The sequence below is a fragment of the Narcine bancroftii genome, chromosome 11 (genome assembly GCF_036971445.1).
Source record: "Narcine bancroftii isolate sNarBan1 chromosome 11, sNarBan1.hap1, whole genome shotgun sequence".
Classification (NCBI taxonomy): Eukaryota; Metazoa; Chordata; class Chondrichthyes; order Torpediniformes; family Narcinidae; genus Narcine; species Narcine bancroftii.
In genome coordinates, this window is record NC_091479.1 from 76,242,734 (window position 1) to 76,251,279 (window position 8,546).

Below are 8,546 nucleotides of genomic sequence, written 5' to 3' on the forward strand. Positions count from 1 at the left end.
TCTTTGTCCCAAATATTATGGAGGGAACTGTATATACATAGATATAATATAAAATATACATATGTAAATATTTTGTAATAATTTATACTCATTTACAGGATAGCATTCACAGTCTCATGGCCTGTGGGAAGAAGTTATTTCTTAGCTTGCAGTCACAATTTTGATGCTCCTTTATCTCAAAAGATCAAAGATACTGTGTCCCAGATGGAACAAGTCCTCAATAATTCTTTGACCCCTATTTAAGCAATGTTCCCAGTGAATGTCATCAATGTAGCAAAGGGAGACCCAAGTGATCTTCTCAGCTGTTTTGATTATCCTCTGTATTGACTTCCAGTCCGATGCTTTGCAGCTACATACCACACATGATTCAGCCCAACAGGACACTCTCAATTATGCTCCTGTAAAATGTTGTCAAGATAGGGCTGGTAGTGTTTACCCTCCTCATTCTCCTTAGGAAGTGTAAGCTCTGCTGCGTCTTCCTGACTAATGAGGCACTGTGTGTATAGGTCAAGTATTGTATGCACACCAATACATTTTGTGCTCTTCACTCTCTCAATCATGGAGGCAGTGATATGTCATGAAGAGTGCTTGATTTTCATCCCCCTGAAGTCCACAATATTGCGATTCAAGTTGTTGTTTGCAAGCCATTTGATGAGCCTCCCAACCTCCTCTCTGTAAGCTGAATTATTTTCACCAACGAGGCCAACTGCTTTTGTATCATCCACAAACTTGATGTTTCTGTTTGAATTGAATCTGGCAATGCAGTCTTGAGTCAGTAGTGTGAGCAGCAGTAGGCTGAACTCAAAGCCCTTCATGCTCAGTATGATGAGACTTGAGGTTTTGCTGCCATGCTGGTCTGACTGTGGTCTTTTGATCAAGGAGTTCAGGATCCAATTGCAGAGAGGGGGTTTTGAAGACTGATCATGTTGAATGCAGAGCTGAAATCAATGAACAACAACCTGGAGAATGAGGCATCATTCTCTAGGTGGATCAGAACAGAGTGGAGGGTCAAAGCAATAGTATCATCTGTGGACCAGTTTGGATAGTAGACACATTAGAATCAGTCCAATGTCATTGGAAGGTGTGATTTGATGCATTCCACCAGTCGGTAAAAGCACTTCATGATGGTAGATGTCAGTGCCACTGGACGGTAATCAGTTAGTCCAGTTAATGTCACTCTCTTGGCCAATGAGGTGATGGTGGCTCCTTTGAATCATGGAGAGACAGTGGACAGCTGCAGAGAAATGATGAAGACGTCCATTAGGACCTCCGTCAGCTGGGCCACACAGTCCCTCAGTGCCCATCTATGTATGGAGAAAAACACAAAAGTCTGCAGACCCTGTAACTGAGTAAAAACACAATGCTGGAGAAACTCAGTGGGCCAAACTGTGTTCTTTCTGCTTCAGGCTTGCACTCTTCATCAAGGTGTGGCAAAATGTAGGCAGGTGCTTGAACAAAATCATGGGAGGGAGGGGCAGGGAGAAGAGCCCAGTCCCATAGACAGGAGGTCATAGGTGGATAAAGGAGAGAGGGCACACAAACAAGCAGGGAGAGAGGGAAGCAGGTGGAGAATTGGAGGAAAGAAGGCAGGGGGAATGGCAAGGGAGGGAGAACAAGGAGTAGGCTAGCAGAAACCCAGAGGAATCAATGTTAATGTCATCTAGTTGGAGAGTGCTCAGTCAGAAATTCATTGTGGCCGGCCTTGGTATGACAGTATGAGTCCATGGTCAGACACATCAGCATGGGAGAGGGATGCAAAGTTGAAATGGTTGTCCGCTGGGAGATCCCTGCCATTGCTGCAGACAGAGCGAAGGTGCTCAGCGAGGTAACCTCCTAGTCTGCATCCAGTCTCACCAATGTAGAGAAGGCCACGACGGGAGCACCAGATAACTCCACAGATACACGAGTGAAGTGTTGCTTCACTTGAAAGGACTGTTTGGAGCTCTGAATAGTGGAGAGGGAGGACGTGTGGGCACAAATGTGACATTTACTGCAGACACAAGGGAAGGTGCCAAGGGGATGATTGGTGGGGAGGGAAGAGTTGACGAGGGAGTTAATGAGGGAGTGGTTCCAATGGAAGGCAGAGAGGAGAAGATCTGTCTGGTGCTGGGATAATGCTATAGATGGCGGAAATTATGGAGGACAATGTGTTGAATGCAGAGGCTGGTAAGGTAGTAGGTGAGGACAAGGATAATGCTGTGTTTGTTGCATCTAGGGGAAGAGGAGGCCTGGGCAGATGAGTGGGAAATGGAGGAGATGTAGGTAAAGGTGAATTGATGTTGGTGGAGGGGAAGCCATGTTTTTGGAAGAAGGAGGACATTTTGGATGATCTGGACTGAAAGACTTCATCTTGGGAACAGATACGATGGTCCTGCTGTTTAGCGTGGATCCTTCTCATCTCAGCCATGGCTTTGAAAGGTGCTTGTTCTTCAGAGGAAGATGGGGCTTTCTTTGGTGTCACGTCAAACCACGAATGGAAGATATTCAACCTGTCAAGAAGGGAGGAATTATTGTTGTGACACGCAAGGCTGTCTTATCGTCAGTTATGATTTGAATACCCTGCCACATAAGTTTCACATTGCCAGAGTCACACAGATATCCGTGGATTCTCTGTGTATGCCTTCCTGATCACTCAGAGAGTTCAGCCCTTGCTGATCTTAATGTCACGAGCTCTGAGCAATGTGTGAACCTTTGCATCTAGCCATGGTTTCTGATTTGCCATGGCTGTGTAGCATTTGATCACCATTGAGTCATTGTCGGACCATAAAATATTGTCACTCTAAACAGCCATTTAAAAACTATGTTTATACTTTGTAGTATTTTACTGTAGTTCTTGCTGGACTCAGATAACTCATTCACTGTACTCATTATATGAGGAAGATTGAAAATGTTATTTTATGATACAATCTTTAAAATTATACACAATATAAAGTTACAATTTAATTTTGTTAAACAGAGAGTCTAGATTTTTTTTCAGTTAGTCCATCCATTGTCACTATGTTCTGATAATGGATAATTAACCATCAATCTTTCCAAAGAGAAGACATGGTTCCCCTGGATATAATTTTTATTGTGAAACAATACAGAATTAATATTAATCTTACATAAATTGGTTTTCTAATAATGACAGCCATTTAAGCAATAAAAGACAGCTACTGGCATGGAATGAAATAAATAATACACAAAACACAAATGACTTTTTAATTCAAATAATTGTCTTATAGTGCAACACAAAACTAGTCACAGTTATTATTAGTTACAGAAGCAAAGAGCCAACATAATGCCTTTGTGCCTGTATGACCGCAAAGCACTATAATTATTTAGATACCTTCACAGCCATTTTTGTACAAATTTAGGTACAAATTTCAAGATTTTGAGACTTTCAAGGGTAGACTCTGTTGAGTTTTTTATTTACAACTACTTTCAGAAAATGATATTATTATCTTAGGCTCAAGCAGGAAATGCTCACTTTGTAAAGTTTTCCGTTTCATCTTTAAATCCATTAGTCATCCTGGATTTCTTTTTTTTTTTTGCTTTTTCATATTAAATGCCTCAATGGATATAGTTCCCCCTTTGTTGCAGATCCTCTAGCCTTAAACTATAAAAAATTGAATGTATGCATTAACATTTACTGTATCCAAGCAAACTGTGATCATTTTATGTTTCTAAACAGTTTCAGTCAGCAATTGAAGAGTAGTGAGGGCAGCTGTAGAAAAAGTATTTAAACCTCATGTGAAACCTTTATCTTTATCAACTGGTGGAAAGATTCCAAACAAAAAGGTTCAGGTATCTTAGTTTGGTTATTTGTGAAAGCAAGTCTAAAACACATTACTATCCAAACCAGCAGCCTCCTGGTCATTCAGGGGCACTGCCAGAGGCTGATGTGAATAATGGAGACATTCTGTTGAAAATTAAATCAATCAAGCCTCCAAGATTCTAGAATGGCACAGCAGATCCTTCAACATATATAAGGAAGAAATTTGTCATTTGTCACATTTTGTGCTAATGATCATACCTGAAATAAGACTTGTATTTTTTCATTATTGTCTTTTTGTATCTGATTTCCAGCATTTATTTCAATATATGATCATTTCACCATAATCTAGCTCGGGTAGTTTACAGTGATTAAAAGCTCTGTGCACGTGCAGAAGTCAAATAATTCTTCTTTGCTTTAATCCTGATTTTCTGGATTCCTTTGTCATACATTGCTGGACCACAACACTTCCACAGACACTGCTTTGTCATTGAATCATGAGGAAATTCAGCACAGACCTTTCCTTGAGAAATTGTAACTCATTGCATCAGATAGCATCCATGGCTAGAAATGGTCAGTCAACATTTTGGGCCGGAAATCTTTATTAAGACATTTTCCTCTCACAGGCCCTTCCTCTTGATTCTGCACTTTAAGACACTTCTTACAAGTTATGGTAAAGCAGAAACAATAAACAAATTCTAAGAATTCTCTCAGCAATTGCAAGTGGTGACAGCATGAAAGAGCTTGCACCTGGAAAAATGACTGTTTTTTGCATGCAGCAATGAGAAACAATTTTGTTTTGTGAAGTTCATCCTTTGAGAAGGAATTTTATGAGTTTACCAGGAAGGAAAATGTACATCAGGAAACTAGTTACACAATAAGCAAACAAATCTAACTGTAAACCTCATATTTTTCAGTAAGATGTCAAGGCTGTAAAATTTCAATTTAGTATAAAATCACCATTGTGATTGATAAATGTTCACAGGAAATCAAAGGTTATTTGGAAAGAGTTCCCAAATAGAAGCAGAACATTAAACACCTGTCTTTAAAATTATCTCAATGTTAGTTTTTTTTAAAAAGAAACCGTATGTAAAGGTAAGAGCGTGACCAGAAGGAATATTATTGTATAATATTATTGTTCAAGGTAACAAGCAAATTACGAAGGAGTGATTTTTTCATTGTAAACACTTAGATTATGAATTACATCATAATTTGGATAATAATTTAATTTTGTTTGTGGCTACAAAAAGAGGCCATATTTATATTATACCATTCACAAACACTAGAAATTCATAACCTACAACAAATTATTTAGGAATCACTGCTGAAATTGAAGAAAGCTAACAGTTAATAATATTGCAAGCTGCCATCAATGGTAATGCGATTGTGACCAGATAATCTATCCAGAAAATATTGACTACTAGTATAATTTTTTCTCATTTGTTATCTATTATGGACAGTAAACTGCTTTACTAGCTAAGATTAAAAACAAGTTATGAAATTGCCTATTAGACTAGGGTTGTTAGTACTGCTGCCTCATAGTTCCAGAGATGTGGATTTGATCATAATCTTTATTGCTGTCTGTGTAACAAGCACATTCTCTTTGTGACCATGCGGGAGTTCCCTCCTTATGCCAAAGACATGTTGGGAAGCAGATGAATTGGCTATTATAAATCTGTAAATTGACTTCAGCATAGCTAGGTAGCGGGAGATTGGGGAGGAGGAAGAGAAATTGATGTAGAGGCAAGAGGAAAATGGGATGAGTGGAGGATTGGTGTACATTGATTATGTCCACGTCAATTATCAAACATCTATCTTTTACTGTGCCACACAATTGTATACTTCAAAGAAATCGGCACCGGCAAACTCAGCATTGAACATGGTATGCTGTTCTCCCAGGCGAAGTGGATATTCGGAACGAGAATGGAAACAGCGAAGGATACCTGGCAGCTGTGGAAGGGCCTAAATGACATTACCTGCTACAAAACCAAATCTGGTGCAGTAGGACGCAACAAAACATCACTCACAGATGAACTCAATACCTCCTACGCCCATTTTGACCACTAGAACTGCCCATCCCCACATCCCTTGATGATCGTCTACTGTCAGTATCTGAGGATGACATGTGAGCTGCCTTCAGGAGAGTGAATTTAAAGAAAGCATTCAGACTGGATGGAGTACCCGGCTGAGTAATGAAAATCTGTGCGGAACAACTTGCCAATGTATTCACGGATATCTTCAACATCTCACTTCGGCAGGCCTCAATCATATTGGTGCTCCAGAAGAGTGTGGTAACATGCCTAAATGACTACTGAACAGTGGTACTCACCCACAGTGATGAAGTGTGTTCAGAGGCTGATGTTGAAGCACATCACCTCCTGTCTGAGCAGCGACATGGATCTGTTCCAATTTGCCTACTGCAGCAACAGATCGACGGCAGATGCCATCTCACTGGCTCTCTCCAAAGCCCTTGAACACTTGGATAGCAAAGATGCATACATCAGGATGGTCTTTATTGACTACAATTCAGCATTAAACTCCATCAACCCTTCAAAACTGATTAGCTAACTCCAAGACCTGGGCCTCAATACCCCACTGTGTAATTGGATCCTGGATTTCCTCACCTCTAGACTACAATCAGTCTGGATTTGTAAGAACATCTCCTTCAAAATCTCCATCAGTACTGGAGCTCCGTAGAGTTGTGTTCTTAGCTCCCTGCTCTACTCACTTTACACCTGATTTTTTTTGGCTCGGTATGACAATAGCACCATTACAAATTTGTTGATAATACCACAGGAGAGGGTTGTTTAAAAGGGAGTGGGTTGTTTAAAAAGGAGTGATAAGTCAGCATAATGAGGGAGATTGAAAATTTGACAGAATGGTGTACTAACAACAATCTTGCCCACAATGTCACCAAAACCAATGAGCTGATTGTGGACTCCAGGGGTGGAATACCGAGGTGTACAATCCAGTGATCATTGGGAGATCAGAGGTGGAGAGGGTGAGCTAATTTAAATTCCTGGGAATTACTATCTCGGAGGACCATTCCTGGACCTATCACATGAATGTCATTGTGAAGAAAGCACATTAGCGCCTCTACTTCCTCAGGAGTTTGCAGAGGTATGGTATGATATTGAAAACTTTGGCAAACATCTATAGATGTGTGCTGATTGGCTGCATCTCAGCCTGGTATGGGAACACCAATACCTCTGAGTGGAAAACTATGCATGATATACTGGACACAGACTAATACATCATAGGCAAAACTCTCTCCACCATTGAGAAAATCTACATGGAATGTTGCTGTCAGAGAGTAGCAGCAATCATTAAGGATCCACACTTCTCAAGATATGTTCTTTTCTTGCTACTGCAATCGGAAAGTATAGGTGCTACAGTACTCATACCACCAGATTCAGGAACAGTTGCTACTCCTCCACCATCAGACACATAAACAACAAATTCTATCAGAGGCACATTTAAGGATTCTTATTTTGCACATTATTTATTAGTGAATATTTATTTCCTATATTGCACAATTTGTTTACATTTCTCTCTTTTGTATACATAGCTTTTCTTGAGTACAGTTTTTTGCACCTCTAATAAGTAGAAATTTTGCCTGGCCAGCTGGAAGAAGAATCTCAGGCTTCTATGTTATGTCACGTATGAATTCTGACAATAAATCAATATGCTGATCTGATTTTCTCATCTATTATAGTTTCTATGCCTGTTCCCCATAGTTCCAACATCACCCAATGTTGCAAAATCTTTCCCACCTTAAATTGTTATGGACTGCTTTATCAAAATGTAAAAACTGGAATATTTTCTAAGAAGTTACAATGCAGCAAAATTTTGATCTCCTTCTAATATCCGGTTAACTTAACCAAAGCAACAATCTCAACTTAAATGACTAATCCATACAATCCATTTATAAAAAATATATGTACTGTTCAAAAAGTTATAAAGAATCTGTAGGACCATTATACCACTGATTATAGTACATCTATGAAAAGAAACTATAACAAGATTTAAAAAGTGGTCTAATGAGACTAAAATCCTGAAAATTAAAAATAAATAAACAAAGAGCAATAGCACATGTATAATTGCAGGGCTAAATATTTCATTAACTTTAGGGAGTAAAGTGAATAAAAACGCTGTAATATTGATCTTGGCAAGTCAATGTTACAACAGGAAGATAATAGTTTACTTTCTTCTTTAATATATCTGGTGTTTAGGGCATTTCTAAACTAAGTAGCAGTCCCTTAGAGCTGATGCTTCAAAGAGTTTATGGATAGCTATCTGCAGTACATCTATTTAATTCTGCAACAGTTTACTATATTCATGCCATCTTTAAAAGGTTAACTCTTGTTCTGATATTTTTTGAAGTTTTGGATAACAACATAATGTTCAGGAATTCCACCAGGAATAAAACAAAGTTTTTGTAAGTGAGAAGATTGCTGGAGCCTTGTCGAATCCTTCCTGAGATTTATCAGGACTTTGCCTGGATTGGAGAAAGTATCTTATGAGGCAATGTTAACAGAACTTGGGCTATTCTGAGCAAAGAAGGGTGGGAGATGACTTAATAGAGGTATTCAAGATTATGAGAGGGTGGTCATCCAGCACCTTTATCAAAGTTCAGGTTTATTGTCACAGAGTACATACATGATATACAACCTTGAGATCTTTTTCCCTGCAGGCTAGGCAGAATTTTTACTCATGGGCAGTGCAAAATAGAACTGTACTCGGGACAAAATCTGGAAAAAAAAGAGAAATTGTGCAATATAGAAAATAAATA